Below are 18,142 nucleotides of genomic sequence, written 5' to 3'. Positions count from 1 at the left end.
CCAGTTTGAACTGAGGACTTAAAACTGGAATCTCTCTTAACTGTGTTGCAGTGTTCCACATACTGCATAATGCTCCACATTCCTGCCGTCAGCTCAACTTCACGCATCAGAAACAGACCAGGAAACTGCATTTGCCCAAAAGCTCTTCATCCACAGCAGGATAGGCAGCGGAGACACAGCAACAGTAACACTGCTGCCACACCATTTATTCTTCAACAGAGCAGGGGCTGGAATGGAGAGCCACTGAAAGGAGGTCCAGATATGTATATAACACTTCCTTTTTGCTTTTTACCCAAATGTTGTGAAGATACTCCTGACAACTCTTGGTGTGTATGTACATGGAACCAAACAAGAACGGGGATAAATGTATCTCTGAAAAATGTACATAATGTCTTCAAATTTTGCATGTGGCTTTGGAATACACAATAACTGCTACCTTCTCTAACAGCTCGACCTTCTTGATTGATATTTAAAATGAATATACATATATATATTATATATATATATATACAATATATATTATATATATAATGTATATAATATATATTATAGATATTTAAAATGAATATACATATATATAATATATATATTATATATATTTTAAATGACTTTACATCATTACAAATTTACTTCACGTCAAGTAAAAGAGATGACTACGAAAGGATGGCATCAAGGAAGAGGACTTCAGTGATACTAAGATTTACTTGTAAATTCAAAATACTGAAGCATAGCACCAGTGTGCTATGGACTGAACCATCATCACAATCAACCGTCAGAAGGCCACAAATTCAATTCCGGCACAGCGGCCCTCCAACCGCCAGCTCTGTTACTCATCCATGCTGTTGACAAAGAAAGTTTTGTAGCTTTGTAGCATGTTAACCGAATTAATACTGAAGATTCATACTTACTCAGAGGTCAGCAGTCAAAATGAATGAATTTGTGTCGTTTCCACAGTCTGCATGTCATCAAAAAGCAATTAAGAAGGGAAGAACCAACCCCTTTAAGGAACTAGATGATTCCAGTATTGGGAATATAGATTAGATTTCAGTGTACCAGAAGATCCACAGGATACTGCCTTAAAAAAAAAATCAGTGAGTGGTTGACAGGAATCAAAATCAAGCAAGAGTACACCAGTTAGAATGAAAACACCTTCCACAACAGCCCAGTGACCAAACTGTATTATGTTAACACACTGACAAGTTTACATTCATATCCGTTTATTTGGTGAGGAAAGTCTCTACATCTATTTCTATATAGGCGATCTAAAGAAAACTGTTACGATTTTGTTAGGAAAAGATGTTTCTGACTCCTAGCAGTATAATGGTTCCAGGTATTTAAAGAGGAAAAGAAATTTTAAGTAATCTGAGAAATGAACTTTGTGAAAGTCTTGGACTCATTACTTCAACTTTAAAGCATCTTCCATGGTCATTTACACACGGCCTATGAAGATAAGTCAAATTCCAAACAACTTAATTCCTTCCCCACCCCTCCCCAGACACAACTTTAGAAACTGCTGTGGGAATCCAACCTTTAAAATGTAATACATAAACCTCGACAGTGCTTTTCTTTCTCCTCTTCTCTGAAAGTGTGGGGAAACCTCATGTTATTATAGATCAAACTCTACTGCCAGCAGTGGAGGCTAAGGAGTCACGGAAGCAATGCAGAGGTTTAACATATTCTTGGGCCAGGTGTTTACTTCTTTCCTTTCAGGTCATCTTTTACCTTCCAGAGGACCAGTTCCATGCAGGCGGTTGCATTTTCAGTGGAACTGTGACCTCCAAATAGAATAGGATAAAAAATAAAATGTTAGATAACTCCCTGTGAGGTTGCCCGTGGATGGTCTCAAAAAGGTCTTGAGTTTATAACAGAATCAATGCTGGCCACTTGTCAATATATCACTATTTCACACCTAGAACCAGCACTGGTTGCTTTAGAAATGTTTTACATAGATCTAGATGAACAAACATCTCCCTTTTTCTGTATACCCTGTACTCAGTCACATGGTCACTACGTTCCTATGATGGGATAGCACATCAGTACCTTCTCCATGAACCTCTTTTCCAGGGATATGCAACAAGAAAGTGACAGACACCAGTGAATGACAGATCTAACAAGAAGCCAGGAATAGAGACGCTAGAAAAAATATACTTTTCTAGACAAAGAGTAACCTTGGATATGAGATGACATGGGTTTAAAAAGTAGATGAAATCTACCCAAAATACCAAGCCTACAGTTCTTTTGAAAATAATAAGTGAGGTCTGAGATTGAGAAAAATCATACGGGCTACACTTGTAAAATGGTGTATTATTTTTCGTTTCCTTGCATTATTCTGAGAGAACTGTGGTGTTCTTTAACTTTGCTTTATATAGGGTATTTTTTGTTGTAAGATGAAATATTTTTGTGACAATGGTCCCAGGTTGTTTTCAGCAGAACACATTATGAATTTTATAATAGCATTTTCTGGGTATTTGAGATATCAATATTTTAAACAAAGCAGATAATATAAAGATCCTGTGTAAGATGTTATTGGTTAGTGTCTAATAGACATAGAATGAAAGAATAAATACCACAAGATAAAATCTGAATTCTTGTACAATAAATGACATGATCAGAGGAGCATCTGTAGAAACATAACATTAGAACTTTCTTTTCTTTCTTGTGCAATAGAGAGGCCTATATGGGTCTGCATGAAATGTACAGAGTAACTAACCTCCATTCCAAGTCAGACACATACCCGTGCTTATGGTAATGCCACTAGCAGGAGAGCTGGTGGCTGGACTTGTTGCATTTGATGAGCCTGTTTAATGTTGGGCCTTTACATCGGAAGTACCAAAAGTAAAAAAAGTTCTGAGAGCAAGATCGACCAATCCATTACAAAGCAAGTGTATGCATGATGAATCTATTGAATTTGAGTTATACTTCCTTTTACAAAAAGCTCACTATTTACCTTGGGTGAGATAATCTGTGTGAGTGCTCAGTCACTTCAGTCGTGTCTGACTCTTTGCCACCGTGTAGACTGTAGCCTGCCAGGCTCCTCTGTCCATGGGATTCTCCAGGCAAGAATACTGGAGCGGGTTGCCGTGCCCTCCTCCAGGGGATCTTCCCAACCCAGGGATGGAACTCACGACTCACATCTCCTGCATTGGCAGGTGGGTTCTTTACCACTAGCGCCACTAAGATAACTTGGAACCAATCAATTTTAGATTCTCATTAGGTTTAATGAAAATCACATATGAAGAGAGGTACACAGCAACATTTAGGATGGAATTAGATCTCTACACCAGCAAAAGTTTTATGTATGAATTCCAAGGTCACCAGTCTGCCCCAACTGCTGTTTTGATGCCTGTGGAACATCTAGGACTATGCCAGGTAGTGGACATGGAACACATTTTACTCAAACAGATACTTTGGGATTCTCTACCCTAGGAGAAAACCCACAGGGAAGTATTTCAAACAGGGGACCTTTACCATGAACCTCATGATGTATTCACTCCCGTCAGACTCAGGAGCTTGATATTTATCATGAACAAGCAGGCTCTTACCTTCATCCTGAATGACTCTTTGCAGCCACTAAACCCTTCAGGGATCTTCTGTGAGGCAAGCCTAGTGGATGAGGGAACAGAACTGTCGTGTCCACAACTGAAGTATGAATTAACTGTCAAATGAAAGAAAACCTCTTTAGAAATTCTTCCCAAAGAATAAGAAAACTGATGGCAGCAACAGGAACTGTAGCAGCAGCAACCACACTGCAAAACCAAGGAACATGAGCAGTTACACCAGCTCAGTCACTAAGCACTTTACCTGGCTTCAGTTCAGTTCAGTCACTCAGTCGTGTCTGACTCTTTGCGACCCCATGAATCACAGCATGCCAGGCCTCCCTGTCCATCACCAACTCCCTGAGTTCACTCAAACTCATGTCCATCGAGTCGGTGATGCCATCCAGCCATCTCATTCTCCGTCGTCCCCTTCTCCTCCTGCCCCCAATCCCTCCCAGCATCAGAGTCTTTTCCAGTGAGTCAACTCGTCGCATGAGGTGGCCAAAGTACTGGAGTTTCAGCTTTAGCATCAATCCTTCCAATGAACACCCAGGATTGATCTCCTTTAAAATGGACTGGTTGGATCTCCTTGCAGTCCAAGGGACTCTCAAGAGTCTTCTCCAGCACCACACTTCAAAAGCATCAATTCTTCGGCAATTAGCTTTCTTCACAGTCCAACTCTCACATCCATACATGACCACGGGAAAAACCATTGCCTTGACTAGACGGACCTTGGTTGGCAAAGTAATGTCTCTGCTTTTTAATATACTATCAAGGTTGGTCATAACTTTCCTTCCAAGGAGCAAGCGTCTTTTAATTTCATGGCTGCAATCAGCATCTGCAGTGATTTTGGAGCCCCAAAAATAAAGTCTGACACTGTTTCCACTGTTTCCCCATCTATTTCCCATGAAGTGATGAGACCAGATGCCATGATCTTAGTTTTCTGAATGTTGAGCTTCAAGCCAACTTTTTCACTCTCCTCTTTCACTTTCATCAAGAGGCTTTTCAGTTCCTCTTCACTTTCTACCATAAGGGTGGTGTCATCTGCATATCTGAGATTACCTGGCTTATCTCACTACAAATTGCAGACTAACCCAGCACGGTAGGTATTTCATTGTCCCCTTTTTACAGCCAGAGAAACTGAGGCTTGGAGAAGTTAAAGTTGCCTCAGCCAATATACTGCATTAGAAAGAAATCCAATCTCAGAGCCTGACTGCCGAGTCTCCTTTCCTACCACGAGATCCCACTAGGAGGCAGCATGAGCTCAGAGGGGTTCCAATAATTACTGGCTGGGTGGCAGCAGCCAGGGATGAGTCAGGCTCCTCTCACCTTGGGACTCAACTGAGCGGGGCACACCTCACTCCAGTGCAAGTCCCATTTCAGTGGTTTATTTGTCTATCTCTGGGGAGGAAGCATGGAAAAGAATTAGTCCCATCTAGGTTCAAATTCCCTGTGCTTTCACGTGGACGAAGGGAGTAAATTTTACAATAGGATGGATACGAGGGAGGGAGAACAGATCACAGAGTCTAGACAGTCAGGTACCATTTGCGTTCCTCATTAGAAGAGCTGTAATTTAAAAGGGCATAACAGAAGGTTAGCCTCAGGACAAGAGTCATTTAAAGACTGATCAAGAAGAAAAAGGTTGGAAATTTAATGTTAAACACCTTGATGCCCTGTCCAGAAACACTTTATAGATTCTCACTTAATGTATCGGTCACCTCTTAGACACTGTTCCTGGCTGCAGAGGATGGAGCAAAAATATAAGGTGGTTGTGGAAACAAAATAAAAAAAGAGACATCTATGAGTAATCTGGAAGGAAGAAACAGACTAATTACAAGGAATAAAGAAATATGATGGTTTGAAATTTTCTGGTCTTGGATGCAGATGAAATAACAGTTCCTAGAAAATGAGAAGCAGGAAAGTCATGGTGAGAAACTGTTTGAGAGGTGCTGTCTCTGAGGTGACAGAGGGAAATCTCTGTGAAGACCTTTCTGACAGAAAGCCTACATCCCACATCTCTCTGCCCACACTTGGGTGGGGAAAGCCTACATCCCACATCTCTCTGCCCACACTTGGGTGGGGAAAGCCTACATCCCAAATCTCTCTGCCCACACTTGGGTGGGGAAAGCCTACATCCCACATCTCTCTGCCCACACTTGGGTGGGGAAAGCTTACATCCCACATCTCTCTGCCCACACTTGGGTGGGGTCTGGTGGAAGGACAGTCCGTCTCCTCTGTCACATGCACACAACAGTGCTGTGGGAAACAACTATTTACACTATGGTGCCAGCTTTGCAGAGAAAGAGGGGGACATTCAGTCAGGAGAATTAAAGAAGTTTACTTATATTCTTGTGCTAAAGAAGAACCCACCCTTCTCTGCATGAAGGTTAAGTACTAGGGGTGGCTGAAACAAATAGTCAGGGTCCCCAAAGTTTCAGAGCTTCATTGTGCAATGTGGTAGCCATGAGCAACTATTGAAATTAAGAAACTGAAAAAATCATTTTCTCAGTCAATCAGACATTTAATATCTGTGATGTCCAATATCCCCTGAAGGAGGACATGGCAACCCACTCCAGTATTCTTGCCTGGAGAATCCCATGGACAGAGGAGCCTGGTGGGCTCCAATCCATAGGTTGCAAAGAATCGGACACAACTGACGTCCACCATCTTGGATAGTCAAAATAATGGAAAGCTGTATCGCAGGGCACTGTTCTAGACCAGGGAAAGCCACCAAACTCTTTCTTCAAGTCCCAAATTATAGATAGCTTAGGCGTGCAGCCCACACCACCTCTGTTATAACTACTCAACAATGCCCTTGTAGTGTGAAAGCACAACAGAAAATATATCAATGAATGGGTGCGACGGTTCTGTTCCAATAAAAATATTTGCAAAAGCAGGTGGCTGACATAAGCCATAGAGTGTGAACTGCTAGAACATGGAGCAAAAAAACAGTCCATTTTAATCCAGAGGTATATTAAAGGGGAGATCTTCAGGTCTATCATGCCAAGTAAAATGAGCATATCTTTGATGTTAAGCCTACCTATAGGGCCTACCTGACTTAACATGAAAAAGTGTTTTCCAGGATGTGACTATAATAACTTGTTAGATCAACTTAGTCATATCTATTTGGATATTAAAGATAATGATCAAAGATCATGTTAAAACAAACAATGACTTTGACTTTATCACAGCTGATGATGGACTTTCTGATCTTGATTAGCCAAATGACTTGGACTATCTTACACTGCTTTTGGTTTACCATAGTTGGACAGTGTTATTAGCACAGACAGTGATTCTCGTCTTCCTTGTCTTGTCAAAAACAGGGAAATCAAGCATCAGTGATGACACTACAATAATGACTACCAGGTTAACACATAGAGTTCTGTAAGAAGATGAGCCTGTAGCTCTTTACCTTAAGTGCATACAGACTGTGTTCAAAGCTATGTCCAGTTAGTACAGTGTCAGCACTGAAGGGGTTCAATAAGATGGCTAGCACATCACGGACTTTGTGTTCTTCAAGTCATCTTCAACCACACCAGAAACCCTGCCCCAATAAGATGCACAAAGCATGTAAGTAAAGAATGCAGCTCAGTAGAGTTCATCAGTTACAGTTAGACTGCATTACTGACTTAGTAAGACAAACATCTGATGATCAGAACAAAGATCTTATCGTATGGCTGTCAAATACCCCTTTATTAGGTTATATTGGTATAACGGCAAAATTTATACTTTGGATCAATCATGTAAGGCTGGAGGAGACATTATTACAAGCTGATAAAGCTCCTTTGTGAACTCTCATCTTTGTTTAATCTGCTGCTGCTGCTGCTAAGTCATGTCAGTCGTGTCCGACTCTGTGCGACCCCATAGACAGCAGCCCACCAGGCTCCCCCATTCCTGGGATTCTCCAGGCAAGAACACTGGAGTGGGTTGCCATTTCCTTCTCCAATGCATGAAAGTGAAAAGTGAAAGTGAAGTTGCTCAGTCGTGTCCGACTCTTAGCGACCCCATGGACTGCAGCCTACCAGGCTCCTCTGTCCCTGGGAGTTTCCAGGCAAGAGTACTGGAGTGGGTCGCCAGTGCCTTCTCCTGTTTAATCTGAGTTTTGTCAATTACAATTTAGTAAAGTTAGCCTATCTCACATTAAGACAAAGCTGAAGATGAAACATAGGGAACATGGAAAAGCAAATGGGGCCCTAAGCAGAGTCTAGAAAACTTAAGTTCGAACTATGCTGTTTCTGCCATTTACTTATTATATTTGACTTTCAACAAGTTACTTCACCTTCTGGTTTCAGTTTTCTCATCTGTAAAGTAGGATTAATTACCATTCTTAATGGCTTAGAATGCACTGAGAGACTGGCATTGACATACACACACTACTACTGTGTGTACTGCTTCCCTGGTGGCTCAGACGGTAAAGCATCTGCCTGCAACGCGGAAGACCCGGGTTCAATCAAGACCCGGATCTTCCCCGGGTTGGGAAGATCCCCTGAAGAAGGAAATGGCACCCCACTCCAGTACTCTTGCCTGGAAAATTCCATGGACTGAGGAGCCTGGTAGGCTACAGTCCATGGGGTCACAAAGAGTCAGACACGACTGATCGACTTCACTTTCACTTTTCAATGGCTTAAGAGAATCCAGGGAAAATGTATGCATACAGTGAAAATACATGCATAAACCTGACTATCCTAGTGGTTTTCATGAAGCACATACTAAATAAGTGTTCAGAAACATGGTTATTGCTGTGCTTTAGGGCAGATTAGGAGAAAAGAAAAATACTGCAAAGGTATTTTCAACTTAAGCTATATGTTAATATTTTTGTCTCCTATGAGGAAAAAAAGACAGCTGGCTCCATCATCTGGCTTAATTAAGGAATGTGATTCATAATCAAATATTTGGGTTAAGAGGAAATGATCATGGATAGAGTATTTGGATTTGTTTTAAAGCAGTTCTTAAAGAATGTCATGCATTGAATCCTTTTGACCTTTTAAGATTTGAAAGATTTTTTGTTTTTAATGCAAGCCCTTCAATTCTCATTTTGCTGCTGTGACTATCAGTAATTACCAAAACATTTCCTGACTTGTTCCAAAAAGGAGTTAGAAAAGATTACATTAAACTCATGGAAGAACAAGAACCGATTAAGAGTACAATAACTTTAAATATAGTATGATTTTTCTGCTCAATAAAGTCAAAAAAAGAGTAAAATAGATGGGGCTATTAGGATAGGGTCAAAATGAGTAGGAAAAAACATCAAGTGAGGTCAGGAGAGAGATTAGTAACAAAATGCACTTTCTGATAACAGGAACTTTTATTGAGTTTTTATATATACAAACATTTTTTATGAACGTGAGGAAATTTGCTAAAAAATGTTCATTAGCAGGATTCTCTGTAATTATTCTCAAAACGTATCACAACTTTTAATTCACTATTTTGCCTTGTTGTGCTCCAAAATTATGTACATACACACATATAAATCATGTGTAATGCATGTACTATAAACTATATACTAGTGTGTATAATATATATAAGCGCCTCGCCTGTGGCTCAGCGGTAAAGAATCTGTGTGTGTAGGTGTGTATAAAGTCATCTTTGTTCACATACTTGTATGCATCCGTTCCGTTCCGTCGCTCAGTCGTGTCCGACTCTTTGCGACCCCGTGGACTGTAGCCTACCAGGCTTCTCCGTCCATGGGATTCTCCAGGCAAGAATACTGGAGTGGGTAGTCAGCATTTCCTTCTCCAGGGGATCTTCCCAACCCACGGATCGAACCCGGGTCTCCCGCATTGGAGGCAGACGCTTTAACCTCTGAGCCACCAGGGAAGCCCACTTGTATGCATATGTGTGCATTTATTTATACATACATATGCAAATGTGTACGCACACATGCTGTGTTGTGCTGTCCTTAGTTGCTCGGTTGTGTCTGACTCTTTGAGACCCCTGATGCTAAAGCTGAAACTCCAATACTTTGGCCACCTCAGGCGACGAGTTGACTCACTGGAAAAGACTCTGATGCTGGGAGGGATTGGGGGCGGGAGGAGACGGGGACGACAGAGAATGAGATGGCTGGATGGCATCACCGACTCGATGGACATGAGTTTGAGTGAACTCCGGGAGTTGGTGATGGACAGGGAGGCCTGGCGTGCTGTGTTTCACGGGGTTGCAAAGAGTCGGACTCGACTGAGTGACTGAACTGAACTGCGTGTAGTCCACCAGGCCCCTCTGTCCATGGGATTGTCCTGTCAAGAATACTGGAGTGGGTTGCCATGCCCTCCTGCAGGGGATCTTCCCAACCCAGGGATTGACTCAGGTTTCCCGCATTGCAGGTGGATTCTTTACCGTCTGAGCCCCCAGGAAAGCCCAGAATACTGGAGTGGGTACACACACACACAAGACATACTTAAGTACCATTGTAGAATTCGTTATTTAAAGAAAATTGAATAAACACAATCATATCAGGAATTAACACTTCTAAATTTTCATTCTAGAATAAGATCAATGTCTTCTATTTTATATTTAAATAAATATATGTGTTATGTCATAGGGCTTATATGCCTTTAGGAAATTCAATTCAATTAATCAAGATATTATTGGGTGCTTTTGATGAGGTTTTTAAAAATTAAAGGCAGGGCGGGCGGCTGGCTCTGGAGCTGCTTAGCGCTGCCTGGCGGGCATCGCTGTGGTGGCTGCAGCACCGCTCAGGCTTGGGCTGGCCCGGCGCGGCCTCGGGCTGTCCATGGGGCGTGAGGGGCCGGGCCGGTGATGCTGGACGCCCATGGACACCCCTGAGGAGCCGCTGCCGCCGGTGATCTACACCATGGAGAACAAGCCCATCGTCACCTGTGCTGGAGATCAGAATTTATTTACCTCCATTTACCCGACACTTTCCCAGCAGCTTCCAAGAGAACCGATGGAATGGAGGAGGTCCTATTGCCAGGCTCCAAAGATGATTCACCTGGAGTCTAACTTTGTTCAGTTCAAAGAGGAGCTGCTGCCCAAAGACGGGAACAAAGCTCTGCTGACCTTCCCCTTCCTGCACATTTAGTGGACCGAGTGCTGTGCTACTGAAGTATATAAAGCTACGGTAAAGGATGATCTCACCAAGTGGCAGAATGTTCTGAAAGCGTATAGCTCTGTGGACTGGTTAATTGTGGTGGTTGAAAATGATGCCAAGAAAAAAAAAAACAAAACCAACATACTTCCCCGAACTTCCATTGTGGACAAAATAAGAAATGATTTCTGTAATAAACAGAGTGACAGGTGTGTCGTGCTCTCCGATCCCTTGAAGGACTCCTCTCGAACTCAGAAATCCTGGAATGCCTTCTTGACCAAACTCAGGACATTACTTCTTATGTCTTTTACAAAAAACCTAGGCAAGTTTGAGGATGACATGAGAACCTTGAGGGAGAAGAGGACCGAGCCAGGCTGGAGCTTCTGTGACTATTTCATGGTGCAGGTACCCGAGTGCTTACACAGAGTGAAGCTGCTTCCTTCTCTTTCCCTCCCTCTTCATTCTTGCGAGTAAGGCAGCTCTCTTACGGTCATTCATATGGACATAGCTTATAAGACCAAATGACACTGTAGTGGCCAGCTTCATTCTCTTGGCTTATTAAGGAGGGTTGGAGATGGTATCTTGAGTAATTACTGTGTCACCTGCCTCGCTGCTTCAGAGCTTGGCATCTAGCCTTTTATGAAATGACCTTGTCCTCAGAGCAGTTCTGGTTTTGTTAGTGTCTTGGGCCTCCTGGATGTCTACCATGGACCTGGCTTAGGCCGTGGAGGGCAGCACTGGTGATGACCCTGATGATAAGATGTCTACTGCCTGCCTGGTGCTGTGGTTAAATTACTTGAGTTGCAAGTATGTTTCCTCCATAGTTTTATAACTTTGGGTTCCAATGAAAGATTGTCTTAAGCTGGTTTCTTTACTCTAGTTTACAAAAGTGTTTAGGTTTCCAAAAATTGTGGTCTATAATCAGTTCTCTTGTTTTTTAAGAGGGAGAGTGTGTTTAGTGAACAGAGAGATGTGAGACAGAGGAGCTTGGGGGAGGAGACCCTCCCTGCTCTGCAGAGGGATAAGAGTGTTGCTCTTAGGGGCCTTGTTCTTTGTTCGCCATGTTTTGCCTGGAAAAGCATGATTTTCATATTTCATAATTTTCATATTTAAATATCACTTGTATATTACTGAAGAAATAATACACCTTGAATAAATAAAAGACCCTAATTTAAAAAAATTAAAAAAAATAAAAATTAAAGGCATATCTTATACTATCTCAAGTTACCATTGAGTTTGGATCAGAAACATGCCATACTTTAATAATAATAATAATTAATAAAATAGAATTTGCACTGAACCAGTGTTCTGCATGCTCTATAAAAGCTGTGCATACTCAGCAACATGTCTACAGGATTATAGAAATTTTCATCTAATGGGAATAGCATAGCATGATATTTTCAGAAGAAGCCTATTAACGGTTGAATGAATAAGTGAATGAATCATTTGTTCAATATTTTTGCCTCTCTCTCTAGCCTCCTACCTACCACTCCAACATGTAAACACCATGAGGGTATGAGGCCAAATCTCTTATTTAAAGAGTTACCCAGGGCCTAATACATGCCTGCATAATTCTAGCAAGGTATTCAACAGAACATGAATAATTTTGAATAAATAAAACAGTGTTACTCATGCTCTAAAGTTGACTCCAGTGAAGGTAGCTAGGCTAAAACTTAAACTACATGTTGAATGTTCTATAATTTGAAAAACAAGCCCCTTATAATGCATACCTCGCGTTACAGTCAGTGGCCTCTTCATCTGGTTTCACAAATGTATCATAGACCGCCTGGAGGCTGGCCTCACCACTGTCATGCGAGTAAGCTCCGAACCTTTGGCTGTATAGCACCTATAAAGGCAGAGATATTAAATTTATATGCCACAATGAGTAAACCTACTTTAACATCCTAGATGTAATAAAGGAATATTTCCAACTAGACTATACAATTCAATCTTGTCATTCAGTTTTGCCAACAAAAGCCAGTGAGTGGATCTGACAGTCATACCAAAGATGTTCCAAGCTTTAATTTTTTCCCTCGATATTAGTAATATTTCTGCTATAAAATAATTTCATTTTCTTGGCTTAGGCTTTACCAGTATTTTCATTAGAGATCACTGCTATCCAACAGAAACCTCTGTGAAGATGAAATGTTCTATTTCTGTCCTGCCCAGCAGGGTCGCCACCAGCCACAAGGGGCTACTGAGTATTTGAAATATGGCTAGTATAACTGAAAAACTGTATTTTCAACTTACATTTTTTACTGAAGTTAACATTGTTTTATAACATTATGTAAATTTCATGTATACAACATTATACTTTGACTTCTATATGCACTACAGCACTTTTCACCACCAAACATTTTGTTTTCATCCTTCACCATACAGTTGGCCCCCCTTACCCATTTTGCCCTCCCTGCCTTCCCTCTGGGAATAGCTACTCTGTTCACGACATCAACATATTTGTTTGCTAGTGGATATCATACTGGACAACACAGTTATAAACCTTGCTGAATGGGGAAAAAAAGAAGTCCAAATTACGGTTACATAAACATGGCACCATAGAGGACAGCATGGAAATAAAATTTGATTTCTAAGCCAGAAGCAGCTTTAACTGTCTCCAATTAAAAATCTAAGTTTGAAACTGTATGCTGCTCTTCTATATTTATTATAATTACAGTCCACAAATCTGCTGTCCAAATATGCCACAAGGAATAAAAATTTAATCTTATGTTTTGTTAAAGATGACTGTCCACATGATGTTTGACACATACAAAGCACTCTGTCATATATCAGTGAATCTGATTCTCACCGTCACTGGGGGATTATCATTATCCTTGTAAACTGACAGATCAGATCATCCAGGAGACTTGCCTGATAAGCCATGGAGCTTCCTAGGTCTCATGATTCCAAGTTCTGCTTTCCCTCTACTATTTAGTACTGATTCTTATATAAAAGAAGATAAATCCCTATAAATATTTTACTGTCTCTATAAACAATAGTTTGTTAAAAATTAAAGCTTTTATAATGGTTTGGGAGATAACAGCAGTGTTCATAAGACATTCCACTCATGTAATTTCAGCAGTGTAATGAGTAGGACAAGCAGTGATTATGTATAAAAAGAATCAATAGGTAATAGAAAAAGGATCATTAACCAAATCCTGGCTCCATCACTAATGCAGAAAGTGAAACTGAAGTCGCTCAGTCGTGTCTGACTCTTCGCGACTCCATGGACTGCAGCCCGCCACACTCCTCTGTCCATGGAATTTTCCAGGCAAGGGTACCGGAGGGGGTTGCCATTTCCTTCTCCAGGAGATCTTTCTGACCCAGGGATTGAACCTGGGTCTCCTGCACAACCAGCAGATGCTTTACCATCTGAGCCACCAGGGAAGCCCTCGTGTCTAGCCCTAGGTGCAGGGACCCGGCCAAGTCATTTACTCTTTTTCAGCTACAATTGCTTCACCCAAAATATGCGAACAGCATTACAGAGCTATGTGGGATTGAGAGAGAAAGCCTGGGAAAGTTCCTTACACACATATACATAAGGTAAAACATACAACCAACGTACCATACAAATGCCACAGCAAATACACGGTGATTCCCGTCGAGGGGTGGGAACTTGACCAATGTCTTCACAAAGCCCCCTAGGTTTTCTTTTTGGTTATGAACATGATGCGGAAACAAACATTGCCAAATAAGTTACCATATATTTTGGCAAGAGGAATTAAGCTCATAAAAATTTCACCAACTGAAAATCAGTGAATTAGACCAAATGTTCATCGATCCTCTAGGTCTGTGCAGCAGACAGCAACTCTGGTTCTGACACTAACAGAATTCTGGGCAACAAGCCCTGCCTTGGCGACCTGACACCCGGGGGATCCAAGAACACCTCTGCAACAGCTGCACCGCTCTTCTAAGCCACCAAGGACTGCAAACCACACACACACACACAAAATCAAATGAGCAAGCTCGACAAGGCAGAGTGGCTAACTCCCAGAGCATCTTACCCTCAAAGACCATTAAGATTTTACCATGCAAGTGATCTGATGTAAGATCTAAAACCCTGTATAGTTACTTTTCTAGCTATTGTGTAACAAACAGGAAAAACTGACTCCTGGAAGCAGAATTCTCGGGGGCTGCTTTTTTTTTTGGCTGCACTGGGTCTTACTCGTGTCACTTGCATTATGCGGGATCTTTCCCACCGGGCGCATGGACTCTCTAGTTGCGGCACACAGGCTCAGTGGTTGCGGTGCGTGGGCTTAGGTCTCTGACCAGGATCAAACCCCAATCCGCTGCATTGTAAGGCAGATTCTTTACCACTGGGCCAACAGGGAAGTTGCCAGGGGTTGGATTCTGAAGGTGAGTTATAACTGCATGTGTCCTGAATGCCTTCTTCCCCTTCTCTCCCCTATCACTTGTCCTGACCTTCAGCTCCTCTCCTAGTGTCCCTTCTTTACCCTGCTTAACTCCACCTCAGCCATCCTCTCTAAATATTCTACTCTCTCTCTTTGCCGGAGCCCTGTGGTGGCTCCAACCACCACCGTCTCTCTTTCTGTATCTGAGTTGTTGATCTGACCCAAGAAACATCACCCAGTTACGCGGCCTGAAGCCAAACACAGATGCTGTCTCCAACCCTGGCAGGACCTCCAAAATCCCAACATTCTCTTCTTCTGCTTCTTTGGCCAGACACGTTGCACATTCTCACAGCAACAATGCCAAGCCTTCATCTCTGTCTTTTTTCTCTCTCTCCAATCTTCAATATCACCTGTACCCTTATCCACCCCAAGCCCTTCTTCCCTCTGGCCCAAGGAAATGTTCTCCCAACTGTTCCCTATAACCGCCTCTGCCTACAGCGATTTCTGCACCAGTTTTTCTATAAAATGCAGTTAGATTAAATGTGCTTCTTCAAGCACATTCTCATTACATACTTTCCTCAAATGCTTCATTTGTACATTACTGATCAAATGCAAATTTATCATGCTGGCACTTCTGGCTTACTTATCCAATTTTGACATCTCACAGCTTCATCTTACCTTCTCCTGAGATGAGAAAGAGCGCCAAGAACCAGTGTTAACAGAGCACGGGTTGTGAGCAAGGACATGGGCACATCAGCTCATTAAACTGCCGCGCAAAGCTCTTTCTATGAATGTGGAAAAGAAAGCTCAGAGAGCTTCAGAAACCTGCCCGAGGTCTCAGAGAAAGTAAGTGATAAAACAGACCCAAATCTCAGGTCCACCAGCTCCAAAGGCCCCTCCTGTTCAGGATGTCGTGTGCTCTAGTGATTCCACCCAGCCGCCGTCTGCTACTCTTATTCTCTGGCAGTGTCTTCCTCTGTTTCCTCCCGTTTGGAATTTACAGTCCCCCTTACCCTCTATGGGGCTTCCCTGGTGGCTCAGAGGTTAAAGGTTAATTGCAGGTCTGCCTGCAATGCGGGAGACTTGGGTTCGATCCCTGGGTCAGGAAGATCCCCTGGAGAAGGGAATGGCAACCCACTCCAGTATTCTTGCCTGGAGAATCCCATGGACGGAGGAGCCTGGTGGGCTACAGCCCATTGGGTCTCAAAGAGTCAGATATGACTGAGCAACTTCACTTTCATTTTCTTTCTACCCTCTAAAGCTAATCCCAAACACTCAGGTCAAATCTAAATTTAATCTTTCCTGTGGTATTTCATCTTTACTTTATTGCTGGTCAGTTGCTAAGTCATGTCTGACTCTTGCAAACCCACCGTAGTCTGCCAGGCTCCTCTGTCCATGGGATTTCCTAGACAAGAATACCAGAATAGGTTGCATTTCTTTCTCCAGGGGATCTGCCCAACCCAGGGATCGAATCCTTATCTCCTACATTGGCAGGTGGATTCTTTACCACTAAGCCAGCTGGGAATCTTTACTGTATTATTTATTCTTATATTTCTTCTGTAATTCAATCATATCCACTGTTCCTCTCTACTTCCTCTGCCCTACTTTATTTTATTCATACCACTTATTATGATAATAGCATTTCTACTCATGTCTATATCTACATAAATGATTCATCTGTTCACCATCTAGCCAAATAGCTACCTACGGTCTGTATGTATCAGGTACCAGGCTAAGTGACAACCTGATGATGGGGAGAAAAAGAGAGGGATGGACCCTCCAAAACCTTGCAGTCTTTTGGGCACAGCAGGTAAATTTACTAAATCATTACAAAATGCAGTCATGTGGTACCAAAGCCACTGACAGCATGCTGTGATAGAAGAGGGACAACCTATTTATTTTTAACTTTTATTAGAGTACAGATGCTTTACAGTGCTGGGCTAGTACATCTGCTGTACAACAAAGTGAATCCATTATATGTATACATATAGCCCCTCTTTTTAGATTTTCTTCCCATTTAGGAGGGAGGGACTATTTTAGATCATGGGGTTGGGAAAGAACCTTGAGGAGATCATATTTAAGCAGAGACCTAAGGAATGAGATTTGTGGTGCTGGAGAAGACTTTTGAGAGTCCCTTGAACAGCAAGGAGATCAAACCAGGCAATCCTAAAGGAAGTCAACCCTGAATATTCATTGGAAGGTCTGGTGCTGAAGCTCCAATACTTTGGCCACCTGATGCAAAGAGCTGACCCATAAAAAACTGATGCTGGGAAAGACCAAGGGCAGGAGGAGAAGGGGCAACAGAGGACGAGATGGTTGGAGGGCATCGCTGACTCAATGGACATGAGTTTTAACAAACTCCAGGAGATAGTAAAGGACAGGAAAACCTGGTGCACTGCTGTCCACGGGGTCGCAAAGATTCGAACATGACTTAGCGACTGATCAATAACAAAGGATGGGAGGAAACCAGCCATGCGAAAGGGACAGGAGACAGCAGGTGAGAAGGCGCCTTTCAAGGTGGCCAGTGTGACAAGAAAGAAGATAACCATGGAAAGGGGACAAGATGGGGGCGGGCAGAGGTCAAAGCTGGCAGGGCTGACGAAGTTACTGAAGAAGGTTCATGAAAGCAGAGGAGTGAGGCAAACAGAACTGTGATGTGAAAATTATTCCAGGGGTTGCTGGGTGAGAAATAGACTGGGGAGGGGCGGTGAAGACAGGAAAAGGCATAGCAGATGGAGTGAGCCTAGAAGGACGCCACAGCAGTTTAGGAAGGAAATGAGGGCGGTGTGGCTCTGGCAGGGGCAGCAGAGGTGGAGAAGAGACACTTCTGAGGTAGAATAAGCGGGATGTGGCCACTCTGAGATGAAAGGGCTCACCAGGGGATATGCCCTGTGGCCCAGTGGTCAGGACTTTCACTGCTGTGGCCCCGGGGTTTAATCTCTGGTCAGAGAACTAAGATCCCACAAGCAATGTGACACAGCCAAAGAAAAACCCTTGCATTCTAACCAGATGAATGAATGAATAAATAAAAATGTTAGAAGAGTGTGCCAAAGGGAGATGACAGTGCCCAGGTTTTTTGGTTTGAGTAGGGAAAAATCACCATCTGAGGGGGTTGTTGGGAGTTCACTGTGCTGCAGGAGAAAATGGGAGCCAAGATGGGGAATCAAGTGTTTGTTCATTCTCCCTCAGGGAGGGGTAGGGGCAAGGAATTG

General features: G+C 42.5%; 1 pseudogene; it reads right to left on the bottom strand.

Moving 5' to 3' along the window:
• Nucleotides 1–1,329: 1,329 nt before the first annotated feature.
• LOC148777282 (RNA exonuclease 1 homolog) overlaps nt 1,330–18,142 on the bottom strand; it is a 47,156-nt pseudogene continuing 30,343 nt past the window's right edge.

Source organism: Moschus berezovskii, chromosome 7 (genome assembly GCF_049115385.1).
Source record: "Moschus berezovskii isolate FMDL1 chromosome 7, NW_MosBer_1.0, whole genome shotgun sequence".
NCBI lineage: Eukaryota > Metazoa > Chordata > Mammalia > Artiodactyla > Moschidae > Moschus > Moschus berezovskii.
The sequence above is the reverse complement of the archived record's forward strand: the minus strand, read 5'-3'. Positions and strand labels throughout refer to the sequence as shown.